This window comes from Ambystoma mexicanum, chromosome 3q, assembly GCF_040938575.1.
Source record: "Ambystoma mexicanum isolate Mex_15411 chromosome 3q, UKY_AmexF1_1, whole genome shotgun sequence".
Lineage (NCBI taxonomy): Eukaryota > Metazoa > Chordata > Amphibia > Caudata > Ambystomatidae > Ambystoma > Ambystoma mexicanum.
In genome coordinates this window covers 55,662,346-55,672,127 of record NC_090926.1, presented here as the reverse complement: position 1 = coordinate 55,672,127, position 9,782 = coordinate 55,662,346, and the positions used below count along the sequence as shown (strand labels likewise).

Here is a 9,782-nt window from a genome sequence, read left to right as displayed (position 1 = left end):
AGTGCTTTCCCGGTTCCCACTCAGAAAAATGACCAGGGACAAGACAAACTCGGACGCTCCAGGGTGTTGCAGAAACGTTCCCAGTATCCCGAAAAAAATGCCCATCCCAACTGCAGCAAGCCAAAGGCAGGCAGAGTCCGGTTGCACAACTGCACCGGCAGCAGCACCAGCAGCACCGCCCCTTCCCGCTCATTGCTCTGGAACCGCTTCATTGCTCCGGAAAAATCACAATGATGACGTGAAAGTCACGTGAAGAAGAGTAGGCGGGCCGTTGCTTTGGTCTGTTTCTCGGATGGAAACTAGACACTACCTAGCATAGATAGCAGGCATACAAGGACTAACTCACGTGATGAGAAGAGGGTGGAGCTTTGATATGGTCCTTTTCTCGAATGAGAGCTAGAACCAGAAACAATCGCATACGTAACGTAACGTACAACTTACGTGATGATGAGTGGATTGAGCATTGTAAAGGTTCATTTCTCCGATGGGAACTAATCATACGTTTGTGGACAGGCCGGGGCAACCAGGGTAATTACAACACAAATCCAGGTGCGTTACGTTAACTCTAATTGACGCATGTCCAAGTATTTCTGTTGTATACGCCTGATTTCAGTGGGCTGCATGGTATTATTTTGGGAGTGGACCGGGTCCTTTCTCTGAAGTCATAAAGTGCACGCTCTGCTGAAAAGCTTACTGATAAAGAAGATTATTAACCTCGAAACTATTGCTCTTTTGTACAACTCGGGCGTCAGTTGACTGAGGCATATGGGATTTCTTCAATTGCTTAGGTGGAAGTGATGCACGTCCCACAATGCATAATTGTGTATGAAGATCCCACCCAGTGCTGAAATATTTGTGACCCTGGTGACATGGGTCCCGCTGCAACTTATAGTGACACTAACACAATACTCCGCAATGCCATTGTTCTGGCACAATCACAACATTGTTATGCCCTCTTTTTACCTTCAAGGTTTTTGTTTTTATTTTGACTATTCGAAACAGTCATCACTCCAGTGCTTTTTGAATAAAGTGTGTTTTATTTAGTTATGCCAACAAGTAACCCTATAACTGGTTTTAATTCATAACCCCAAGCCTCACCTGATGAGGGTGTGCCTACTTCGTTGGTTTGGACCTTGCCATGTTTCATTCAAATATCTTTAACCACACCATGCTCATACTTATGTTTCTGTTAAAATTATTTTCTATTTTTCCATATTTTTTTGTTTGAATAATTTTCTAGTATTATTGTACATAGCCTGCTGATCTTTTAGTAGTTTTTAGCAGTGGTTCATGATATGATATGATAGTTTATTTATATAGCGCCTATACACAATGTGTTTCAAAGTGCTTCAAGGCAAGGGAGGGAACAAGGGAAAAAACAATGACATTCTTACAGGCCATGAAGATGTGAAATTAACTATTGTACTCGGCCTGACGACATTTCAGATAGTGCAAGAGCTAAGACATAGATGAGGAAGGAAGGGAGGGGAAGAGTGGGAAGGAAATGGAAACAGACGGGCGACTACCGTACTAGGCCTAACGACATTTCTGGTAGAGCCGGCGAAAAACAAAAGGTGAGGGAGAGGGGTGCAGAAAGGGAGGGGAGGAACAAAACAAGCGACTATCGTACTAGGCCTGACAATGTTTCTGATAGTACTGGAGGGGGGAAGGGGGCAGTAAGGGGATGGGGGAGCGACAGACAAGGTTGCTATCATACTAGGTCCAGGGACAATTCTGATAGAGTAAGTGCATAGAAGAAAGTAAGGGGAGGAGATAGGAAAAGGGAGAGGGGAGGCGAGGAGAGAACAGAGAGTAAGCTGTCAAAAAGAGTGGAGAAGAAAGAGGAGAGAGCGAATACAATTGCAGAAGTCAGTAGTAACACACAATGTTGCAAGCCAGGATACAAGATGAAGATGGGAACAGCATGATTCAGGGCCACCATGAGTACAAGATGCAAAGGAAGTCCAGCATGAGAGTTGAGAAAGGGTGACGCACCGTGAATCAATGAAGTCCATAAAAGTAAAATCCAGCATTGGCCACAAGACGGTGATGGTGAAACCAGAATATATCAGGACAGACTCCTGTGTGCAGGAAGGGGGGGGCACAAGGGAACAACACGGGGGGACCAGAGAAGGTGGGGATGGCCTGTGGGGACGGAGGGTGTAACACATGTTGGTGCATGCTTCCCTGCTGTCTTAGCAGGGGGTCGGACCCTGGATCCTCCTGGTCCGAACAGATCCAAACAGGAATTGCCCTTCGCTTTAGACACCCTGGCGAGAGACGCCCTTGATTTAAGAGTTAAGAGCAGGAAAGAAGAGGCAGGCTAAGAAGGTGGGTGGTGCTTAGGCCAAGTGCATAGATCCACTTACACCTGCTCCCCAGCTGCAAAGGAAAAGAGGCTGGAGGGCTCCTTAAGTAGGGAAAAGAGCGGCAAGCAGGAAGGCACCAGGTGGGTGGGGCTTGCTAAGTGGTGAAAAAGAACGGCAAGCAGGAAGGCACCAGGTGGGCGGGGCTTGCTAACTGGTGAAAAAGAGCGGCAAACAGAAAGGCACCAGGTGGGTGGGGCTTAGGCCAGATGACCTAGATCCACTTAAACCTGCTCCCCAGCTGCCATGTTGCTTTCATTGTGATGTGGTTTTTTTAACCAAATGATCAAACGTAAAGAAATACACAGCATTTCCCAGTGCAAGCTACGGAGTGGTCCAACTATGGTTATGGCCTCCATACAGGAGGGCAATATTTTTGATTAGTGAAATTGAATCATTACTGTACGTTCTGGGAGAAAACTAAGGTGGTTGACTGGATTCAGAAGATGTATTACGTGGAACTTTGGATGCTCAAGATTTTCCAATACAAACTTACAGGGGGAACAATCTACCTTGAAAATTGTGTTCGGTGAATGGTCACAACAAACGTGTTGATGCTAAATTTTACTAAAGCCTTTAGTTAGTTTACTATTAGGAAAAACTTGAGTTTAGTGAGAAACCCGGGGGCAATGAAGAATATATCTTATACCTGAAGTTATTGAATTGTGTAATACATTTGCCCAGCTGAGTACTAGCTTAGGCAAGATCAACATGTAGGTTAATATTTGGGTACAGAAGTACCATCAAGTGGACAGGGAGGTTGTTGGTATCCACTACTATGTCTGATTATATAAGTATGCTGGATGATTTTGCAACGGTACAGGCTGAAAGTCGTTCTAGCATAGTTGGGGAGGAGAGCAGTAAGTGGGAGGCAGCACAGAAAAGATTGGAGGGACTAAAGTACAAATACCTTTTAACATTAACATCTTAACCCAACTCCTGGGCATAAGCAGTGCAGGAAGCATTTTGACAAACTCAAGAAGGTGGCTAAAGGGTTCACCAGGGAACTATTGTAAGTTAGAACATAACTCACAAGATTAAAAGATGCAAATCCTAAAACGCAAAGAGATCTGACGGGTATGTCAATGAGCACGTCAGATCTGTTGGTCTGTACCTGTTGTTCGTCTCGTGTGGAATTCTGTGCTGAGGTGGATGCTATGGTTCAGGATGGTGGCACTTCTAGACAGAGAAATAACCACACACAGTCCATGTGAGGTACATTAGGGCATGTCCATGAATCGGTTTCTGCTCCACAAACTGTACGGATCGACCCCCACTTATGTGGAGCTAGGACAGTGCGAACACTGGGGTGGACGACGAGGATGTAAATCCAAGAAGGAATGACTGGAAGGGAGAAACAGGCTAGAAAAAGCAAGCTAAGGTAGCAAAAGGCAAGCGTTACTCACCCAAGGTAATAGGATGATTTAAGGCCTGAGGACTGACCAATATGTACTGCTTTGTAGTTGATGGCACAGAAGCGAGATGATCTCTCCTCCGTTGCCAATCAGACCACACTGATAAGTGTACATGCGCAGAAGCATGCCACTGCCCCGTGCATGCTCTGAGCCACAAACACGGTGGCACCCCTGTCGCTGGTCTTTCTGGGCCTGGGGCAGGTCGAGAAGAGACCGAGGAGCCCAATTCCATGTTGCCTTAACTGCTAGACAACGCACCAGTGCGTAAGAGCCGCCACCCGCCAAGTAAGCACAGCTCTGGGGTGCACATGAAGTTATGCCCTCTTCGAAGGCCAATCAGTGCCTCCGTTTCCAGGATTGGAGACAATAAAATCAGTTAACGAGGCGTGGAGTATGTACATGGGTGGCTCTTTCCAAATCACAGGGTATGTACCCCTTCCAGTCTACTAAGGAGGACACTGAGCCTCTTTGTAGATGGGCATCACAGATCTCATTTACTCTCTTTCCTCAGCGACAGGGCTTTTGGAATTGTCGGCCATACTGATCTCAGAGGATGTATACACCACAATGATGGCAGCTGCAGATGGACTGCCACTGGTAACAAGCATTTTGTAAAACGGAATGGACCAAGGAAGACGGGTGCCAAATTGGGTTGGAACGTTTCTTGTTATTAGGTGTTTAGCTGACAGCCAGACCTCATCACCCACTTGGTATTTGGTTCCGTAGTATTGGGATACTTTTTTCAGGGACTGTTTGGTTGATTCCATTGTTTTTTGTTTGATTCGATGTGCTTCCTGTGTATGATTGATCAAAGCATTTTCAGAAGGCAAGATACTGAGGCGATCCGCGAGTCCACTCTCCCCCCCATCAATGCGTGAAGCAACTATAACAATTCTCCTCAAGCCCGGCAAGTCCAGTGACGAATGCGGGTCCTATAGGCCCCTTTTGCTTATGAATCTAGACACCAAGATACTTGCCAAGACCCTAGCCAACTGGTTTCTCCCTATCATGCCATACCTGGTCCACAACGACCAAAGCGGTTTCGTGCCTGGGCGATCGACGGCGCTTAACATTAGGAGGCTCTTCAACATCCTCTCGAGAATAGATCAGGGTGTGGAGGCAGTTGCGGTCACGCTGGATGCACAGAAGGCCTTTGATATGGTCTCTTGGCAATATATGTGGGCAATCCTGGAGAAAATGGGGATCGGTCCAAAGGCTATCCACTATATTAAGATACTATACACCTGCCCCACCGCTAGAGTCTTGGCCAACTCCTTGGCTTCACAAGTAATTTGAGTTAAGGAGAGGCACACATCTGGCTGCCCCTTCTCCCCCATCCTCTTCGCTCTGGTCATCAAGCCAATGGCAGACTATATCAGGGCACGGCACTCCCAGAGGGGCATACGCCTGGCTGATCCTCCTGAAATAATATCGCTATATGCAGACGACGTTCTTTTGTATGTCAGGAACCCATCCACACAGCTGGACCCCATATTGAGAGACATCATCAAAGTGGGCACGTTCTCTGGCTTCACTATCAACTACACAAAGTCCGAGATATTCCCCCTCACCATCACGACCCAACGGCCGACTTGTGAGTACCCTCTCCGGTGGTCCCCTAATGGTATTAGATACTTGGGGTTCCAGGTAACACTATCCAGATCCGCTTTAATCACTGATAACTATATGTCTGGTGCGAAATACTTTGAGTCTAAAATTTCAAATGGCGTGCCCTCCCGCTCTCTTTGGCTGGCAGGCACTCATTGATCAAGATGGTCCTGGTCCCCAAGCTCTTATATATTTTTGATAAATTACACAAGATGAACTCTCAATTCCTGTGGCATGCCGGAGCGGTCCGGAAGAAATGGAAACATATGACCTTACCCTATGAGAAAGGGGGATTTAACCCTATATTGGATACCTGCCCAAGCCCAATTTGCCACATACTGGTATAAGCACCCCACTGCTCCCCTCCATGTCAAGCTGGAACAACTGGCCACAACCAGAGTCAACACCATGACTTTAATCCTTGAGCATAAATATACGACTAGCGCCCTAGCCGATCCCATCGCATCCACCCTAACAGCATGGTGAAGCCTCCTAGACCATACATCCACTCCTCGCCCATACTATAATATGGCTCCCCATATGGTGCTTCCCCGGGCTGGTGCCCATCCACGAGAAACTCCTCTCTCGACACTGGTCAAGCCTGGGGTACCATGCTCTGACATACCTCTTCCCGGATGGGCAATTTATTACCCCACGGACGTGGCGCCTTGGCCATACAGGCTCGGCTATGGAAATGTTGCAGTATTATAGCATACGCGCTGCAGTCCGTGGTATGTGGTCTTTATTCCCAGAGGAACCCCCGAACACCCCTGAGCTGCAATACATCACCAACTCCAGTCGGGGAATCGTCTCTTCCCTGTATAAACTCCTGCTGACAAAGCTCCTGAGGGGGTTCCCACTATCCGGAGGGCCTGGGCCAATGACCTAGATTTGGATATCACAGATGGCATGTGGAAAAGGATGTGCTCTCACACAAGTAGGGTTTCCCTTAATCCCAGATATCGCTGCATGCAGTACAAACTGTTGAATAGAGTGTAATACACCCCACACAGATTGACCAGATTTTCTCGTGACCGGGAGCAGGTCTGTCCGAGATGCCAGGCCGAGAACGCAGATCACGCACATATGTTCTGGTTATGCCCCGTGCTGAATGGATTCTGGGGGGACGTTATAGGTGCACTATCTGAAATTGTGGACATGGCAATTGTCCCGGACCCAATGGCTCTGTTGTTTGGTATCTGGGGAGGGGATGAATTTAAGAAAATGGCTAAGTTCTTGAATGTGCGGAGTATGGTGGCCAAGAAATGTATACTACAGTGTTGGAAACGCCCCTCCCCGCCTACCTTCAAGATGTGGCTCTCTGCCCTCACCTGAACACAAACGTGCAAGGAAGAATACATTGCCTCACTTCCTGCGCAAGCTCGCCCTAAGAATATTTGGACTGCCTTCTGCAGTTACCTTAATAAAGAGAGAGATGAAGACTCGACCTCAGCCATGTCCCCATCCTCATGAACAAAGTGCGTATTGCTGTTGTTTATGCTCGCCCCGTCTTAAAAAGTCATCACTCACGATTTCCAAAGAATGTGCTGTACTATGTGTTTCTGTGGCGATGCTTTGGTGCTCACTGTGTGTAATTGCCTGCTAACTGCCAATACATTCTTTTTTTTTTTTTTAAAAAAAGGCAAGATACTGGGAGAAATAGCTGGTAGGGGCATCATTTTAGGGTAATCTAGTGCAATATAAAGTCCTGATCCCAGTAGCAGAATAAGTAGTGTTGTTATGAGGCTTTTTCGACGTGCAGATTGTTACTCCATTTGCAATGTATGGCATTCGAAAAGCAGCTCAAGTATTGATCAACTGTTCAGTTGGTCCTTTCTGTTTGACGATTGGTCTGAGGATGAAACCCAGAACAAAGCGTCTGTTGGATTCCCAGGTATTTGCATAGGCTCGTCCAAAACAGTCCTAGAAACTGTGTGCCACGATCCATGTTGATCTTTTCAAGCCATGCAGTCGCTATATCTCACCAAAGAACACCTGTGCTATGTGTTCTACTGTGGGGATTTTCACATAGCCAAGAAGTGTGCCTGCTTGGAAAGCATTCAATGACCACCATAAGGTGGGTATTCAGTTTGAGGGTGGCAAATCGACTATAAAGTGAGTGGCAATGGTGTGCAAAGGAAGCAGGGTTGTTTTAATTGTTGTAACATGCTGTTGCAGCCGGTGCCATACTTGTGCTTTTTCTAAGATGACACAGAGGATTGCTCAGCCAACCCATACCCCATCAAAAATGGGGGCCGACTGCCTGGAACGGCAACATCAAACATACATTGCTGCACTGCAACCCTGCTCCATGTGTGAGTCCCTTCTCCCCATATAGGAGCCGTGGTTCATTTATGAGATGCATCGCTCCGGATCTCGGCTGTCCTATTCCTCATTGCTGTGCTGTCTCACCAGCCTGTTTCCCTGTGTCCTCCTTGCCTTCTTGGAGCCATAGTTCCTTATGCTCCTTGTCCCCTCTGACCTGCCTCTGTGTCTTCCTCCCTGTTGGCCTTCCCTTCTTCCTCTGCTCTACCATCTACCTGCTCAAAGGACCTCTACTGGTTCTTGATTGTTTTCCTGCCAGCCTTGCCATTTGCCTGAATTCACAATCTCTGCACCTGCTACTGGAAGCCACCACACCACTTTGCGGTGTACAGGGGGGTTTGCCCTCTGGGCTTTTCCCCAGGGACTAACTGTTCCCTATGTCATCGTGACCATTGTATATTCAAGGTGGCTTCACGGACAGGCCTCTCTTACCTGTACGACACACTTACAAGACATGAGGTAAGGTGCTCGGCAAGGCCTGCCCCCAAGACAGGCCCACTGTTTTTCTTTTGTGGTGTTTTATTTTGGGTGCATACTGGCTACATGGAAACATAGTCCTGGACTTGAGAACCTAACCCGGGCCACCAGAACTGTCACTTCAACTCAAAGCTTCTCTCCATTAATTTGTCCATGCTAATGCAAGTGACAGAAGTACTTTGTTTTTCAACAGCAGACTGGGTATAGCAAAAAGTCACAAATAGTTTACTTAGTGCATGAAGTGAAGGCAAGTCCCTGTTAACGCTCCCGCCAAAATGAATACAACCCTCTAGGGAAATATGCCAAGAGATAGCTTGCAAGGGTAACAAGGTTTAATTGTACAGAATACAAAATATTAGCAAAGGACTCTGCTGCTCAAGAACGTTGTGCCCGAAATCTACATGAGCAGCACATTAAAAAGGTACACCACATCACTAATGACATCATCATATACAGTAGAAATCCAGACAGCTGGTTGGTGGGACTATATACATTGGCCTGCTCCATAGGCGATGCTAGACTACAATTGGGTAACATTCCCGCCTTCCGTCAGGTCCCACGTGGCACAGTTGGGCTCATCTCTCTGTGGAGTGAAGTTCAGGTCTCTCATGCGCTACCATTTTAGAAACATTAAGCCCACTACTACATCACTGTGGCATGCACCTGGGAGGCTGGGGCCAGGTGGAAGGGAGGAAGAAATACAGTCACGCTGACCCACACATTCTGGGCTTTATAGCTATCGCATCCTTCGCACCTAAGGCCTCCACTCTCGTTTTGGTCTATAATTTATGCCTCCCTGTACCAAGTACTACAAAGGGACACTTATGGTCGTGCATGTTCGGGTTCTTTTACACTAAGAACAATAAATGTTTCCTGTCTTGAACAGCACTGGTGCTTTCCAGTTTTGGATGTATAATTTCCTGGTTAGCTGCTAACTGGGGCTTTGTCCTGTGACTGGTCAGGACTTTGAATAACAGAAAAAAAGATTACAAGCCTTATAACAGAAAAAAGATTACAAGCCCTAAGTTACGCTTTTACCAATAAAGAGTCTTGATGCAGCCAATATGCAGTTTCAGTGTGTCTTTTATTAGTTAGACATTATTTGTTGAAGAAAATATTGATTTGTATGAGTTATGAACCTTTTCTCAGTATCGTTAGTTTGTTGGGAGCTGATCCAATTGGCTATCTGGGGCCATTTGGCATTTGTTTGTGTTTGCACCCTGGGTAGCATTAAGGATGCGAAAAATGTCTCTGCCAATGTGAACAACTTATACTCATCAGGTATCTGTGCTAGTAACTCTGCTGCATCGGTGGACAGATAGTTTGATGCCCTCCTTGTTTCTCTGCAGCTGGGCATACGGCTGCTCTTCAGGGAGGATGCAAAAGTCTGGTGGTGGCATCATATGTGGTGCTGCGATTGTCAGGGGCACTGTGGGTGCGTCGTCAGGCAGTGGCCCCCCTTTCAAGTGGTCTTCTGGGACTACTAACAGGGCAGAGTGCAGCCTGGCTAGCGAACCGTAGTCCCTCCAACAAGCTGAGAGCTGCAAGGAAGCTTGTTGGCCGCACATCCAGTAGTAGTCCATCAGCGCAG

At 47.0% G+C, this 9,782-nt stretch overlaps 1 protein-coding gene across 5 annotated transcripts in view; it reads left to right on the top strand.

Annotated features, from left to right (window-relative positions):
• Positions 1-390: 390 nt before the first annotated feature.
• HMGXB4 (HMG-box containing 4) overlaps positions 391-9,782 on the top strand; it is a 740,304-nt gene continuing 730,912 nt past the window's right edge. For 4 of the 5 annotated variants that reach the window (XM_069653065.1, XM_069653066.1, XM_069653064.1 and 1 more), the window contains exon 1: positions 391-549. The gene's annotated coding sequence lies outside the window, so the exon portion shown is untranslated. The remainder of the gene's footprint in view (positions 550-9,782) is intronic. The other variant, XM_069653067.1, reaches the window with a different exon arrangement.